Genomic DNA, 17,985 nt, shown 5'->3' on the forward strand with positions numbered 1-17,985 from the left:
TGCAGGCCAGTCAAGTTATTCCTTCTCCACCAAACTTTACAGTTGGCACTATGCATTCGGGCAGGTAGCGTTCTCCTGGCATCCGCTAAACCCAGATTTTTCCGTCGGACTGCCAGATGGTGAAGCGTGATTCATCACTCCAGAGAACGCGTTTCCCCTGCTCCAGAGTCCAATGGCGGCGAACTTTACACCACTCCAGCTGACGATTGGCATTGCATATGGTGATCTTACGCTTGTGTGCAGCTTCTCGGCCATGGAAACCCATTTCATGAAGCTCCTGACGAACAGTTCTTGAGCTGATGTTGCTTCCAGAGGCAGTTTGGAACTCTGTAGTGAGTGTTGCAACCGAGGACAGACAATTTTTTGACTCACGAGCGAAAACAGGTCCCCGTTTTTTACGTACTACGTCATCCATTTCGTATGATATGTTACGAATCTAATTCATACAATATGTTATGAATTTGTTGTGCTAAATAAGATCCCGTACTTCATCTTTTTCTCCCCAATTTCGTGATATCCAATTGGTAGTTACGATCTTGTCTCATTGCTGCAACTCCCCAACGGGCTCGGGAGAAGCGAAGGTCGAGTCATGAGTCCTCTGAAACATGACCCGCCAGGCGACGCTGGGCCAATTGTGCGGCGCCTTATGGGGCTCCCAGTCACGGCCGGCTGTGACACAGCCAGGGATTGAACCACAGGCTGTAGTGGCGCCGGACCGCTGCGTCACTCGGGAGGCCGGACTACATCTTTAATATCCAATTGTTTCAGATCTCTAGAAGCATTCTCACCATTCACACAGTCCCTGTAGGTCTACACACTCAACACCATCTTTTTAATACTCTCTAAAATCCCTCTGAGAAAAAAGAGAGCGTTAAGAACATTAGCCTAAGCGTTAGCCCTTTACCCCAAGGAGGTTTGTGGTCGTTACTTTACATGGCAGACCAAACCACATACTGAAAGAGAGAGAGAGAGCAAGAGAGAGAGGGGAGGGGGAGAGAAACAAAGAGAGACACAATGAGAAACTATTGTATGTGTGAGAGAGAGAGAGAGAGAGAGAGAGAGCAAGAGAGAGAGAGAGAGAGAGAGAGAGAGAGAGAGAGAGAGAGAGAGAGAGAAAGAGAGAGAAAGAGAGAGACACAGAGAGAGAGAGAGAGAGCAAGAGAGAGAGAGCGAGAGAGAGAGAGCGAGAGAGAGAGATAAAGAGAGAGAAAGAGAGAGACAGAGAGAGAGAGACAGAGAGAGAGACAGAGAGAGAGACAGAGACAGAGACACAGAGACAGAGAGACAGAGAGAGAGAGCAAGAGAGAGAGAAGGAAAGAAAGAGGAGCTAGGATGAGAGAGGGGGATTAGGGTGTGGGAGAGCAAGGGAATGAAAGAGAGGAGAGACAAAAGACATGGCAGACAAATATACATTTACATTTTAGTCATTTAGCAGACGCTCTTATCCAGAGCGACTACATATATATATATTTTTTTCATACTGGTCCCCCGTGGGAATCGAACCCACAACCCTGGCGTTGCAAACGCCATGCTCTATCAACATCCCTGCCGGCCATTCCCTCCCCTACCCTGGACAACGCTAGGCCAATTGTGCGCTGCCCATGAGTCTCCCGGTCGTGGCCGGCTGCAACAGAGCCTGGATTCGAACCAGGATCTCTAGTGGCACAGCTAGCACTGCGATGCAGTGCCTTAGACCACTGTGCCACTCAGGAGACTACAACAGAGATACAACAGATATAGAACTACAAATATACCTGCACAAATCTGTCAAACAGAAGACAGACGGACTAGTCTCTCAGTTTATGCGCTGGTTGATAAGACTTAGTGGCTTGCAAAAGTATTCACCCCCCTTGTCATTTTTCCTATTTTGTTGCCTTACAACCTGGAATTTAAATGGATTTTTTGGGGAGGTTGTATCATTTGATTTACACAACATGCCTACCACTTTGAAGATGCAAAATATGTTTTATTGTGAAACAAACAAAAAATCCCAGTGGCTCTACAAAGTCAACACTTTGTAGAGCCACCTTTTGCAGCAATTACCGCTGCAAGTCTCTTGGGGTATGTCTCTATACGCTTGGCACATCTAGCCACTGGGATTTTTGCCCATTCTTCAAGGCAAAACTGCTCCAGCTCCTTCAAGTTGGATGGGTTCCGCTGGTGTACCGCAATCTTTAAGTCATACCACAGATTCTCAATTGGATTGAGGTCTGGGCTTTGACTAGGCCATTCCAAGACATTTAAATGTTTCCCCTTAAACCACTCAAGTGTTGATTTAGCAGTATGCTTAGGGTCATTGTCCTGCTGGAAGGTGACCTCCATCCCAGTCTCAAATCTCTGGAAGACAAACAGTTTTCCCTCAATAATTTCCCTGTATTTAGTGCCATCCATCCTTCCTTCAATTCTGACCAGTTTCCCAGTCCCTGCCAATGAAAAACATCCCCACAGCATGATGCTGCCACCACCATGCTTCACTGTGGGGATGGTGTTCTCGGGGTGATGAGAGGTGTTGGGTTTGCGCCAGACATAGCATTTCCCTTGATGGCCAAAAAGCTCAATTTTAGTCTCATCTGACCAGAGTACCTTCTTCCATATGTTTAGGGAGTCTCCTACATGTCTTTTGGCGAACAGCAAATGTGTTTGCTTATTTTTTTCTGCCCTTGAGGAAGGCTGTTAACCCACACATCTGCTCAGAGGGGTTAAATGCGGAAGACACATTTCGGTTGAATGTAATCAGTTGTGTAACTGACTAGATACCTGACTAGATAACTGACTAGATACACCCTTTAATTTTCTCTTTACACATCCTTTATATACAGTGGATTCGGAAAGTATTCAGACCACTTGACTTTTTCCACATTGTTACGTTACAGCCTTATTCTAAAATGGATTAAATTGATTTTCCCCCTCATCAAATCTACACACAATACCCCATAATGACAAATCCAAAACAGGTTTTTAGAATTATTTGCAAATGTATTAAAAATAAAAAACTGAAATATCATATTTCCATTTACTCAGTACTTATGCTGCCTGCCAGGATCCGTCTCCACTCTCTCCCTGCTCCTCACCTACAGGTTCACCCTACTCCACTTGCAGGGGCCAGAGAGGTGATATTACTCTCATATCCAATCCTGTATCTACTAACTGCTAGCGTTTTAGTTTGTCTTGCTGAAATGGCATATTGGATCTCCCAGCTCTAGTGCTAGTGGAGTGAAATGCCAGCTCAGAAGGTTGCTATGCTAACCCCCCTAGTTTGGCTTGGAGATATTCAGGAATATTCCTGAATGAAATATAAAATAACTGAAACGTAAACAATGTTAAAGAAATCCCATAATCCCCATGATTGAGGTTGGTCCGAGTTGGCAACCCTGCTAGGTCCTTTTACCATCAAGTTTCTTATAGCTGCCACAGGATAGCATAGGACTGCATCAGAGTACGCTGATGTAAAGGGTTATAGTAAAGTACAGTAGGACTGTTCCATTGGATTAAGGCTGGATTGAGCAGCAGTATGTTATAAAATAGGATTACTCCTAGATAGTAGAGGATAGGATAATGTAGAGTGGTGAAGTGAACTGTTAAGAAAAAAAATAAAAGCATGCATGGATCAGATGACCTTTCCAGCAGATCTTCTGCTCACGCCCACTCCCTCTCATTCTCTCTCTCTCTCTGCCTCTCTCTGAGATTATCATCTCAACTCCACCCTCATGCCTAGTGTCTGGCCTAGAAACCACAGACTGCTCAGGCAAAAAGAGAGACACTTTCATCCACCAGAAAAGACAGAACAAATATTACAACAAATATTATGGATAAATTCCAAATATATGAATTAATCAACAACAACAAAAAGTAAATTATATCATAAATAGGACTGGTGGAGTTGTCACTGTCGTAGAAATATTTGACTAGAAAATAGTCAACTAAAAAATATCTCTCAAGAGACCGGAGCTTGTGAATCCAAGAATTACATTTACATTTACATTTACGTCATTTAGCAGACGCTCTTATCCAGAGCGACTTAAAATTAGACTTTATTGCATAATAAAGCCGAGCTTGCTCCATGGAACAACTGTCTCTCTTTTGCTTAGATATCTCTTATATAACACACAAATGCACAGTCATGTATACATAGCTTACAAAGCTACTCCCCTTAAGATCACTGATTAACTTCTTTAACTGCCACGCCACTATTATCTTTCAAAGTCCAACAACACATGTTGTTTACTCCAAAAGACCATGGGCGCTTTTCTATATGGCCTCTTCCCCTTATCTCATTATATTGGTGGCAGACCCTTTCTCAAAAATAATACACATTCATACATTAAGGCATGGTTACACACTGTATTGGCTATATTGCTTATTTAAACATACATCTGAATTATAGAATGTCAATCATGTTTACTATATTTAACTTTTGACATTTCCCAACATTTTGCCTTAATGATACATAATTTATTACTATATCACACATGCAGGTAACAAAAATATATGGAAATGTCTGCTCTATCCAAAATTACAACAAACTGATTGCAGCATTTCCACAAAAATGGTGGAGGCAAGTGGAAGGGGGAGAAGGTAAGGAACTTGTCTGTTGGCCCTACATTAGAAGGTAAGGAACTTGTCTGTTGGCCCTACATTAAAGACCACAATTGGTTAAAAAAATAAAAGGGATAAATAAAAAAGTAGACCAGTTCCATTTAAGGACCAACAAATTGACAGCTGCGCCATACAGGTTGCAAAATGCCGGTTCCATGGAACATGGTTTATGAATTATACACAAAACAACGCCTGATTCCAAACTTGAGTTTTTCAATTTAAATTATTATACACAATTATTGCAACCAATAGAATGTTATGTATATGGGGGATACAATCATCCCAGCTCTGCAGACTATGCTGCAAAGAGACAGAATCATTAGATCATTTGTTTTGGTACTGCCCATCAGTGTTAGGGGAAAATAATACACCCCCAAACCCCCAACCCCAAAAAAGAGAAACAAAGACAGGAAGGGAGAGAGAAAGAGATAAAGAAGGAGAGAGAGATGTGAGGAGAAAGAAAGATGAAAGAGAGATGCAGGAGGAAGAGAGGGATGCTGAGGAATGGAGATGGAGGGAAGCAGAGATCTCTGTTGGAGTGAGGGATAATCTGTTGTTCATATCTCCTCCTCATCCTATGAGCTAAATATTGGAGGGTAAATCCTTCCCACACACTCAGGCAAAACCTTAATCCATCGGCCAACAATAACGTTATTTCAGAATAAAAACACTTATCTTCTCTCCTTCCACATTTTAGTCATTTAGCAGACGCTCTTATCCAGAGCAACTTACAGTTAGTGAGTGCATACATCTTTCATACTGGCCCCCCGTGGGAATCGAACCCACAACCATGGCGTTACAAGTGCCATGCTCTACCAACTGAGCTACAGGAGGCCACCCTCACTTCCCTGATACTTTGTGTGTACAGGTATGTGTGTGTGTATCCAAACTGAAGATAGAGAGGTAACTATAATACTCGCAGGATGAACGATAACATGAACCAGAGAGGAGAAGAGTTAATGAAGGGCTTGACTGAGACAATAGAACTCCCCCATTTCTCATCAATGGTCTGAACGAGTGACATCTGATGTTTCAGTCAGAAGGGTAGAAAAAAAGGGGGAGAGAGGGAAAGAGATGGGGGTGAGAAATAGAGAATGTGAACCTGTCTTAGAAGCAGCCAATAACAGCCAGGCCAGGCCCTGAAAAAAGCTGTGTGAAAACAGGAGAGCTGTAGGCCGTTGGCCCTGCCCTGCTCACTCCCATTCTCACACAGTCTTCTAATGCAGGGGTTCCCAAACTTGGTCCTGCTAGGGCAAAAAAACTAAACGTGAACCCAGGGGGGGCCCCAGGACCGAGTTTGGGAAACCCTGTTCTAATGCTAGATTCCAAAGAGAATAGCTGGGAAAAGGTGTGTATATGTGTTTTTATGTGAGCGTGAGTGTTTGTTTGTTTGTATCCTCTATTTTCATTGCAGAGCTACACTGTACAGGTCAGATATAACAGCCTAACAGTTCCTTGAAACAAATGTTCCTAACACCAGTTGAAGCAGCTCTCAGCTTGTTGGGGTTGGGGCTCAGGTTGGGGCTGGAGAGAGAGTGACTTAGCTTTAGCTGAGGGTAGGTTCAGGCTGGGGGAGCCTGCTGGGTTAGGGCTAGGGCAGGAACAGGCCAGCAGAGCGCCTGTTATTATTGGGTCTTGTGCAACGAAGTGGCTGGGGAGAGTCGATTAGGCCTAGATGAATGCCTTCGACAGTCTGTCTCTGTGTGTGTGTGTGTGTGTGTGTATACAGTGCCTTCAGAAAGTATTCACACCCCTTAACCTTTTCCACATTTTTTTGTGTTTATCCTGAATAAAAAATGAATTAAATTGAGATTTTTTGTAACTGACCTACACAATACCCCATAATGTCAAGTGGAACTGTTTTTATTGTATTTTTTACAAATGAATTAAAAATGAAAAGCTGAAATGTCTTAAGTCAATAAGTATTCAACCCCTTGGTTATGGCAAGCCTAAATAAGTTCAGGAGTAAACATTTGCTTAACAAGTCACATAATAAGTAATAGTGTTTAACATTATTTTTTTAATGACTACCTCATCTCTGTACCCCACCCATACAATTATCTGTAAGGTCCCTCAGTCGAGCAGTAAATTTCAAACAGATTCAACCACAAAAACCAGGGAGGTTTTCTAATGCCTCACAATGAAGGGCACCTATTGGTAGATGGGTAGAAATTAAAAAGAAGCATACTTTGAATATCCCTTTGAGTATGGTGAAGTTTTAATTACACTTTGGATGGTGTATCAATACACCCAGTCACTACAAAGATACATGCATCCTTCCCAACTCCGTTGCCGGAGAGGAAGGAAGCCGCTCAAGGATTTCACCATGAGGCCAATTGTGACTTTAAAACAGTTTAATGGCTGTGATAGGAGAAAACTGAGGATGGATCAACAACATTGCAGGTACTCCACAATACTAACCTAATTGATGGAGTGAAAAGAAGGAAGCCTGTACAGAATAAAAAATATTCAAAAACATGCATCCTGTTTGCAACAAGGCACTAAAGTAATAACCCAAAACATTTGTACAAAGTCTTATGTTTGGGGCAAATCCAATACAACACATTACTGAGTACCACTCTCTGTGTTTTCAAGCATAGTGGTGGCTGCATCATGTTATGGGTATGTTTGTAATTGTTAAGGACAGGGGACTTTTTCAAGATAAAAAAGAAACAGAATGGAGCTAAGCACAGGCAAAATCCGAGAGCAAAACCGGGTTCAGTCTGCTTTCCACCAGACACTGTGAGATGGATTCACCTTTCAGCAGGACAATATCCTAAAACACAAGGCCAAATCTACACTGGAGTTGCTTAGAAGACAGTGAATGTTCCTGAGTGGCCGAGTTACAGTTTTGACTTAAATCTGCTTGGAAATCTACGGCAAGACTTGAAAATGGTTGTCTAGCAATGATCAACAAACAATTTGACAGAGCTTAAAAAATTAAGGAAATATTACATTCACATAAGTATTCAGACCCTTTTGTCAGAAGAACCGATGTGGATGTGGTGGAGGAGTCAGGCGCAGGACACAGAGGCTTCGTCCAACAGACTTTACTAGTCAAAAGTGCAAAAATACAATACACGGCCTCGAAACAAACAGAGGCGAGTGAATACGTAAACCATACGTAAACACTAAACAAACAAACAGAGCGTCAACACGCAGCTCCGAAATACAGGCAGACAACAACACACAATCTAACCAATACAAAACAGGGAACTTATAGGACACGTAATCAGAACACAAACAGACACAGGTGTACAAGACAGACCAAAGCAATCACACCACGAAACATTCAACGGTGGCAGCTAATACTCTGGGGACGGCGAACGCCGAAGCCTGCCCGAACCAGGAGGAGGAGCAGTCTCGGCCGAAACCGTGACAGTACCCCCCCCTTGACGCGCGGCTCCAGCCGTGCGCCGACCCCGGCCTCGGGGACGGCCAGGAGGACACGGACCCGGGCGCGTGGGATGCCCACGGTGGAACTCAGTCAGGAGGGATGGATCTAGGATGTCCCTCCTAGGCACCCAGCACCGTTCCTCCGGACCGTACCCCTCCCACTCCACGAGATACTGGAGACCACTCATCCGGCGCCTCGAGTCCAAGATGGTCCGGACCCTGTACGCCGGGGCCCCCTCGATGTCCAAAGGGGGCGGAGGGGTCTCTCCTATCTCATCTTCTTGGAGTGGGCCAGCTACCACCGGCCTGAGAAGAGACACATGGAACGAGGGGTTAATATTCTTGTACTCAATAGGCAGTTGTAACCTGTAACACACCTCGTTCAATCTTCTCAGGACTTTAAAGGGCCCCACAAACCGCCGACCCAGCTTCCGGCAGGGCAGGCGGAGGGGCAGGTTTCCAGTCAAGAGCCAGACTCGATCTCCCGGTGCGTACACCGGTCCCTCACTGCGGTGGCGATTGGCGCTCGCCTTTTGTTGACGGATGGCCCGCTGCAGATGGACATGGGCAGCGTCCCACGTCTCCTCCGAGCGCCGAATCCACTCGTCCACCACAGGGGCCTCGATCTGGCTCTCGTGCCACGGTGCCAGGACCGGCTGATAACCTAAAACACACTGGAAAGGTGTTAAATTGGTGGAGGAGTGGCGGAGAGAGTTCTGGGCCATCTCTGCCCAGGGGATATACCTAGACCACTCCTCCGGCCGGTCCCGGCAATAGGACCTCAGAAACCTACCCACATCCTGGTTGACTCGTTCAACCTGCCCATTGCTCTCTGGGTGGTACCCCGAGGTAAGGCTCACCGAGACCCCCCAAGCTTCCCATGAACGCCCCCCAGACTCTGGAGGTGAACTGGGGACCTCGGTCAGACACAATATCCTCGGGGACCCCATAGTGCCGGAACACGTGGGTAAATAGGGCCTCGGCGGTCTGTAGGGCAGTAGGGAGACCCGGCATTGGGAGGAGACGACAGGCCTTGGAGACCCGATTCACAACGACCAAAATGGTGGTATTCCACTGTGAAGGGGGTAGGTCGGTTACAAAATCCACCGAGAGGTGGGACCATGGTCGTTGTGGAACGGGCAGGGGATGTAACTTACCCCTGGGCAAATGTCTAGGCGCCTTACACTGGGCGCACACCGAGCAGGAGGAGACATAAACCCTCACATCCTTAGCTAACGTTGGCCACCAGTATTTCACGCTAAGGCAGTGCACTGTCCGGCCAATACCTGGATGTCCAGAGGAGGGTGATGTATGAGCCCAATAAATAAGACGATCACGAACCTCGAGCGGAACGTACGTCCGCCCCACAGGACACTCGGGGGAGTAGGGTCGGTACGCAGTGCCCGCTCGATTTCCGCATCGACCTCCCATACCACCGGAGCCACCAGACAAGACTCCGGCAGTATGGAAGTAGGCTCAATGGCCCTCTCCTCTGTGTCATACCGCCGGGACAGGGCGTCTGCCTTACCGTTCTGGGACCCTGGGATGTATGTGATCTTAAAAACAAACCGGGTCAGGAACATGTTCCACCTAGCCTGACGAGGGTTCAATCTCCTAGCTGCCCGGATGTACTCCAGGTTACGGTGATCAGTCAGAATGAGGAAAGGGTGTTGAGCCCCCTCAAGCCAATGCCTCCACACCTTTAGGGCCTGGACTACAGCTAACAGCTCCCTGTCCCCAACGTCATAATTGCGGTCCGCCGAGCTGAGCTTCTTGGAGTAGAACGCACAGGGGCGGAGCTTAGGTGGCGTGCCGGACCGTTGTGACAGGACTGCCCCAATACCGGTCTCGGACGCGTCTACCTCTACTTGGAATGGTAAAGAGGGATCCGGATGCGCCAGCACCGGGGCCGAGGTGAACAGGTTCTTCAGTTTGACAAATGCCCTGTCCGCCTCAGCTGACCACTGCAAACGAACCGGACCCCACTTTAGCAGGGACGTAATGGGAGCTGCAACCTGTCCAAAGCCCCGGATAAACCTCCGGTAGTAATTAGCAAAACCCAAGAACTGCTGCACCTCTTTTACAGTGGTTGGAGTTTGCCAATTACGCACGGCCGACACACGGTCTACCTCTATCTCCACACCAGACGCGGACAACCGATAACCCAAAAAGGAGACGGACTCCTGGAAGAACAGGCATTTCTCTGCCTTGACATACAAGTCATGCTCCAACAGTCTTCTCAACACTCGGCGCACCAGGGCTACATGCTCGGCTCGTGTAGAAGAGTACACTAGGATGTCGTCGATGTACACTACCACACCCTGCCCATGCATGTCCCGGAAAATCTCGTCAACAAAGGATTGGAAGACTGAAGGAGCATTCATTAACCCGTATGGCATGACGAGATACTCGTAATGACCCGAGGTGGTGCTAAATGCCGTTTTCCATTCATCCCCCTCCCTAATGCGCACCAGATTGTATGCGCTCCTGAGATCCAACTTTGTGAAGAACTGCGCTCCGCGTAATGATTCTGTCATAGTCGCAATCAGTGGAAGAGGGTAACTGTACTTAACCCTGATCTGATTGAGACTACGGTAATCAATACACGGGCGCAAACCCCCGTCCTTCTTCTTCACAAAGAAGAAACTCGAGGAAACCGGGGAAGTGGAGGACCGTATGTATCCCTGTGCCAAGGACTCGGCTATGTAAGTCTCCATAGCCGCAGTCTCCTCTTGAGACAGGGGATACACACGGCTCCGCGGAAGTGCCGCTCCTGTTTGGAGATTTATCGCACAGTCCCCCTGTCTATGAGGTGGTAGCCGTGTTGCCCTCGTTTTGCTGAACACAAGTGCTAAGTCCTCATACTCAGGGGGAATGCGCATTGCGAGAACTTGGTTTGGACTCTCTACCGAGGTCGCCCCTAAGGAAACACCTAGACATTTCCCTACACACTGGGCAGACCACTCCATAAGAGCCCTCTGTTGCCACGCAATGGTAGGATCATGGGCGCTTAACCAGGGAAGCCCCAGCACCACAGGGTACACAGGAGAGTCAATCAGATAAAACTGAATGATCTCCTCATGACCCCCCTGCGTCGTCATCTTAAGTGGTGCTGTGACTTCTCTGATCAGCCCCGACCCCAACGGCCGGCTGTCTAGGCGTGGACAGGAAAGGGGGGCTTCTACCGGCCGAAGGGGGAATTCCTAACCTATAACAAAATGCACGATCAATAAAATTCCCAGCTGCGCCTGAATCTACTAGCGCCTTATGCTGGGAATGAGGTGCCACCTGTGGAAATCTCACAGGAATAATCATGTGACCAACAGAGAGCTCTGGGTAAGTGGGGCGCCTACTCACCTGAAATGACTCCCCAGTGCGTGACCTGTTGTCCCCTCTCCCAGGAGACCCTCCCCAGCACCTGGCCGCGGTGTGTCCTCCACGGCCACAGTTGGTGCAGGGGATGGCCCCCCTCGGGTTCTCTCTCCTCCTCTCTCTAGCGCCATTCCCCGAGCTCCATGGGAATCGGCTCGGAGGTGCTGGAGGGTGGAATGGACGACCCCCACTCGGGGACGTCCGCGGGTAGCCAGCAGGGTGTCGAGACGGATGGAGATGTCCACCAACTGGTCGAAGGATAGGTTGGTGTCCCTGCAGGCCAGCTCACGACGAACGTCCTCTCGTAGGCTACACCGGTAATGGTCGATGAGGGCCTTCTCATTCCACCCCGCATCCGCCGCTAGAGTCCGGAACTCCAGGGCGAACTCCTGTGCGCTCCTCTTCCCCTGTCGGAGGTGGAACAGAACTCCGCGTAGGTGATGGTAGCGGCGTCTATTCCCCTCCATTCGGCGTTGGCCCACTCCAACGCCTTGCCGGATAGACAGGAGATGAGGGCGGAGACGCTCTCGTATCCCGAGGGCGCTGGGTGTAGGGTAGCCAGGTAAAGTTCCACCTGCAGGAGGAACCCCTGACACCCGGCTGCAGAACCGTCATATGCCCTCGGGAGCGAGAGCCGAATGCCCCTGGGTTCCGGTGCTGAGAGAGGAGGACTGGCCGTTGGTGGTGGGATGGTGTAAGAAGACGTGGGCACCTCCCCAGTAACCAACCGGCGCAGAGTGTTGGACACCTTGTCCATGGCGGACCCAAGTTGCCGGATCATGGTGTCCTGATAGCTGATCCGTTCCTCCAGCGACTTGGGTGTCGCAGCTGCTCCTGCTGACTCCATAGTTGGTGTGTTGTTCTGTCAGAAGAACCGATGTGGATGTGGTTGAGGAGTCAGGCGCAGGACACAGAGGCTTCGTCCAACAGACTTTACTAGTCAAAAGTGCAAAAATACAATACACGGCCTCGAAACAAACAGAGGCGAGTGAATACGTAAACCATACGTAAACACTAAACAAACAAACAGAGCGTCAACACGCAGCTCCGAAATACAGGCAGACAACAACACACAATCTAACCAATACAAAACAGGGAACTTATAGGACACGTAATCAGAACACAAACAGACACAGGAGTACAACACAGACCAAAACAATCACACCACGAAACATTCAACGGTGGCAGCTAATTCTCCGGGGACGGCGAACGCCGAAGCCTGCCCGAACCAGGAGGAGGAGCAGTCTCAGCCGAAACCGTGACTCAGTACTTTGTTGAAGCACCTTTGGCAGCGATTACAGCCTCAAGTCTTACATTTACATCATTTAGCAGACGCTCTTATCCAGAGCGACTTACAGTTAGTGAGTGCATACATGTTTTTTAGTTATTTTCATACTGGTCCCCAGTGGGAATCGAACCCACAAGCCTGGCGTTGCAAGCGCCATGCTCTACCAACTGAGCTACACAGGACTTCTTCTTGGGTATGACGCTACAAGCTTGGCACACCTGTATTTGGGGAGTTTCTCCTATACTTCTCTGCAGACCCTCTCAAGCTCTGTCAGGTTGGATGGGGAGCGTTGCTGCACAGCTATTTTCAGGTCTCTCCAGAGATGTTCTATCGGATTCAAGTCCGGGCTCTGACTGGGCCACTCAAGGACATTCAGAGACTTGTCCCGAAGCCACTCCTGAGTTGTCTTGGCTGTGTGCTTAGGGTCATTGTCCTTTTGGAAGGTGAACCTTCGCCCCAGTCTGAGGTCCTGAGTGCTCTGGAGCAGGTTTTCATCAAGGATCTCTCTGTACTTTGCTCCGTTCATCTTTCCCTCGATCCTCACTAGTCTCCCAGTCCCTGCCGCTGAAAAACATCCACACAGCATGATGCTGCCACCACCATGCTTCACCGTAGGGATGGTGCCAGGTTTCCTCCAGATGTGACGCTTGGCATTCAGTCCAAAGAGTTCAATCTTGGTTTTATCAGACCAGAGAATCTTGTTTCTCATGGTCTGAGAGCCTTTTGGCAAACTCCAAGCAGGCTGTCATGTGCCTTTTACTAAGGAGTGGCTTCCGTCTGGCCACTCTACCATAAAGGCCTGATTGGGGGAGTGCTGCAGAGATGGTTGTCCTTCTGGAAGGTTCTCCCATCTCCACAGAGGCACTCTGGAGCTCAGTCAGAGTGACCATCGGGTTCTTGGTCACCTCCCTGACTAAGGCCCTTCTTCACCGATTGCTCAGTTTGGCCGGGTGGCAAGCTCTAGGAAGAGTCTTGATGGTTCCAAACTTCTTCCATTTAAGAATGATGGAGGCCACCAGTGGCGGCTGGCCGATAGAGGGCGCTAGGGCGCCGCCCCCTTAAATAAAATTATTTTTTTTAAAAATAAAAAAATAAAAATAATAATAATAATAATAAAAACATCAGTATGTCAATATTTGTGTGTTTGAAATATGGAATGCACACAGTAATATGTGTAAGATATGATAGAAAATCATATTCGCAACCTTTCCTCTGCCTGTCAAACGCCTCGTCAGCTCTGGGCGATACAGAAAGTGCCCCGAGGAGGCGGGTCTACGTAGCAGTTAAGCCAATTGCTAATTTAAGATATGAATGTATGACATAAAATGTAGCTAATCAGCGATTTTAATTCGAATCCAAGGAGGGCGATTATTTTATCGCCCCAAGCTCGCCCCTGATAAAATAAGGACCGGGCTCCAGTGGCGCCATTTTTACTAGACGACAATGGCGAACGCAAACGTTACTCCTCCAAGACCCAACCCTAACTCGGTGAAATCTCTCCTCCAAGATCCGTTTGAGAGGAGAACTTTGTCAGAGAAAGTTCGGGTGAAAGAGCTGGGCCCAGATCAACCTGACCTCTCAATCAGACAGCAGGCTAGCGAGAAAGGGAAGCAGTATATGCGCGGCTTCTCCCGTAGCTGGTACACCAGGAAGGCTTGGCTAGCTGGGTGCACTGATGCTAATGCTTTATTTTGCTTTCCGTGCTTGCTTTTTTAAAACGACGGGGTCAGATTCAGCATGGACAGGTACCGGAGTGAGGGATATGAAGCACCTGTCAGAGAAGGTAAAGAAACATGAGAACACCAGGGCACACATGGACAACTCTGTAAAGCTAGCTGTATTAGGAAGGGTGAACATTGCTACGCAGCTGGATGACGGCCACAGGATTGCGGTGAGGAAACACAATGAGGAGGTGGATAAAAACAGGCACATTCTATCCAAAATTATCGATTGTGTGAAGTTCTGTGGGGCTTTTGAGTTGGCCTTGCGTGGGCACGAGGAGACTCCCAGAGCCTCTACAACACGGTGGAACTTCCACAGTCGCGCTGTAAACACTGTGTACGAGTACAGGGATGACCTCCTAACGTGTTTCCAGACCATCAGAGACTCTGGGAACTTTGATGCCCCGACTGTCAGAGAGGCGGGGGGCTTTGTGAGGATGCTCGAAGACGAGGCTTTCTGTTTTTCCTGGCACTGTTCCACAAGATCATGCCAAATGTGGACATGCTTTTCAGCCAGCTGCAGAAGAGGAACATCGACCCTGTCTTCATTAAAGCACTTGTCCAGAGGTTCACAGAAAGCATGCTAACAATCAGGTAAATAACTATATTTACTATTGGCTGATAAAGATGCTGTTAGAAAGATGAATAGTTCACTTACAACAGTTTAAAAGCCTAAATGTGTCTGGTCATCAAAGTGAGTGATTATCATAGAGCCGTCACAATTATATTTGTTTTAGTATTTTAAAAGGAAAGAGAAGACATTTACATAAAATTTTAGTCATTTAGCAGACGCTCTTATCCAGAGCGACTTACAGTTAAGAGTGCATACATTTTTTCATACTGGCCCCCGTGGGAAACGAACCCACAACCCTGGCGTTGCAAGCGCCATGCTCTACCAACTGAGCTACACGGGACCACATTAGTTTTGGCAAGATCTGAAAAAAGAAGTTGGTGGAGTGCAACCCTCAAACATTGAAGAATTACAGCAGTTTGCTGCTGAAGAATGGGCCAAATTGCCAGCAGAAAAGGTGCAGCAAGCTCATTGATGTCTACAATAAGCATATGTTGGCAGCTATCTTGGCCAAAAGCTGTGCAACCAAGTACTAGCTCCAGGGTGCCAATAATTTAGTCCATGACATTTGTCTATATTTTCTAAATTACAATTGTAAACTTAAGTTTACAGAAATATAATTAAAGGTGTGGAGACCCATTTTTTCCTCTCAAATTTCAACTGATTTTAGAAGAAATAGGGAATTATTTAAGAAAAGCCCAAGGGTGCCAATATATTTGGACACAACTGTATGCCTTCAGTCTAATTGGAATGTATGGCAGTAGAGTTGTTTGTATTTCTCCCTAACCAAAATGGCTGCCATTAGGATGCCATTCAGGATTTTTTTCACCTGTGTTACCACGACAATCACGCCAAATGAGCATTGCATTTGTGTGCTCCTTCAGTGTGAATGCGCAAATTTGATATGGGTCACATGTAAAACTGATACATAATTGATACAGATTTACGGTATGTTGCCTATATATTACTATATACCGGTATTTCAATGTTTGGTTTGTTAAATGTGGTAATGCCACTCCGCCATGTGTAATGTCCGTTTTTCTAGTTTACTCCGCAATTTGGGTCGTCTCTCTCCCTCTCTCACCAAGTACCACCCCGTCACTCAAGGAGCGCAGTTGTTGTTACTCGACCACGAGAACAAGTGTTTGTCCAAAAGACACAATCAGACGTTGATAATAATGCAGGAAAGTACTACACAGTTTGTAATAATTATTCAGGTGTCCACCAGGTCAATTTCTAGAAGAGGCCTAGTTGTTATTGAAGATTAACTTTATTGCTAAGTGCACAGCAGAACAAAATTATGTTGCATCCCTCTCACAAATGTAATAGAAAAAGGCTTTAAAACGTAATAACATCAGTTAATTATGTACATCACAGGTTAAAAGCAGTTACTAGACATAGTTTGTGTGTATATACACACTATCTGTCTGTCTGTCTGTCTGTCTGTCTGTCTGTCTATATATATATATAAGTCACTGGTTGTGTGTTGAGGGGGAATTACAGTGAGCTAAGAAGTCTGATTGCAAGTTATCAAATTAAACTTTATTTTTTGGACCCAGGGCCTCAATTCCCTCTTTGTGTGGGGACAGCGCATCTGACGAGCAGCAACAGCCCATCAAGCGACGGAGGATGCTGGGACCAGGAGAACAACAGAGGTTGGCTATAGAGGTAAGTTGTGATGTAATTGTCAGTGTTTCCCCATAGAACTTTTTTCAGGCCTGGTAGTATGTAGCCAAAACCCTGAACAATCAGCACCTTGGTAATCATATACTTGAGTTGGACATAGGCATGTGTCAGTCAGGATCACTTGCATCAAAATAGCTTAATTGCAAATTAAAGCTGATGATGTATCTTTTACAGGTATGTGATACCATCCTGAGTCATGCCAAAGAGAGGTTCTCCTTCACCCAGCACCTCATCAGCGCAACACTATTGCACGGAGAGTTGTTCCCACAACACAGTGTGAAGTTCCCGATACAGCGCTTGAAACAACCGTGGAGGCGTACCCCATGTTGAACAAGGCCAAGCTCAAAACCGAACTGTCCCTCATCTATGAGAACAGTGAGTTCAAGGCTTGTAGTGGTGCAGTGCCCCTGTACCAGTTCTTCATGGAGAACAACCTTCAGAGCACTTTCACAGAGACTGCCAGCCTCCTCAAGATCCTCATCACCACACCCATGACAACTGCTGAGTCAGAAAGGTGCTTCTCTACACTGAAAAGGATCAAGACCTTCCTGAGAAACAGCATGACACAGGATCGCCTGAACGCTCTGGCCATGCTCTCCATGGAGAAGAAACTTGTCAGGGACATTCCTGACTTTAATCAAAGGGTCATTGAGAGGTTTGCCACTCAGAAGGACAGACGGGCAAAATTCCTGTACAAATAAGATGACAGACACACACACACAGAGCAGCTCTGGCCGCATGTTTCTTTGTATATAGTTGACCTTAGCATAAAAAATCCAGTTATATATGGTACTCTAGAAAGTCTTAATAGTGTCTTTGCTAATATTACTGTATATATGTTGTTTTGTATCAATTAATTGTTGCAGTTCTGGAGCACATTAACAATTAGTCACATTTAGTATGATCATAAAATACTGTATGCTATTCTTCCAGTCAAAGGTTTGAGTTCATCCACTTGATATCCATTTCTATATTATACATCCTTTTATACAGTGTAAGATTTCCTATAAACTTTATAATAATTTCATGTTATTGTCCACTTTCCACTCTGTTCTGACAGCATGCCTGTTGCGTTGCCTGTTTACTACCAATGGTAAAAAGTTCACTTTAAATGCAAATGAAAGGCTTGGGTTTGTGTAATATGTTTTTGTGTAAGAATGCCTCAACTTTTAATATTGGCATTAAATAATTACTGAATGTTTCACTGAGCACTGCTGTCCTGCAGTTTGTGTTAAAATATATCGCGATGGTTACAGGAAAAAAAAAGTATGGCACAGCCCCACCGAGAATATTTTTCACCAGCCGCCACTGGAGGCCACTGTGTTCTTGGGGACCTTCAATGCTGCAGAAAGTTT

General features: G+C 46.7%; 1 protein-coding gene and 1 non-coding gene across 5 annotated transcripts in view; both read right to left on the minus strand.

The window, feature by feature from the left end:
* Positions 1–17,985, minus strand: part of LOC121536555 (beta-galactoside alpha-2,6-sialyltransferase 2) — an 85,249-nt gene that overhangs the window by 38,676 nt on the left and 28,588 nt on the right. The window lies entirely within an intron of this gene.
* trnat-ugu lies at positions 5,357–5,432 on the minus strand. The gene has a single exon. It is a non-coding gene; the product is annotated as a tRNA-Thr (tRNA).

Source organism: Coregonus clupeaformis, chromosome 23 (genome assembly GCF_020615455.1).
Source record: "Coregonus clupeaformis isolate EN_2021a chromosome 23, ASM2061545v1, whole genome shotgun sequence".
Lineage (NCBI taxonomy): Eukaryota > Metazoa > Chordata > Actinopteri > Salmoniformes > Salmonidae > Coregonus > Coregonus clupeaformis.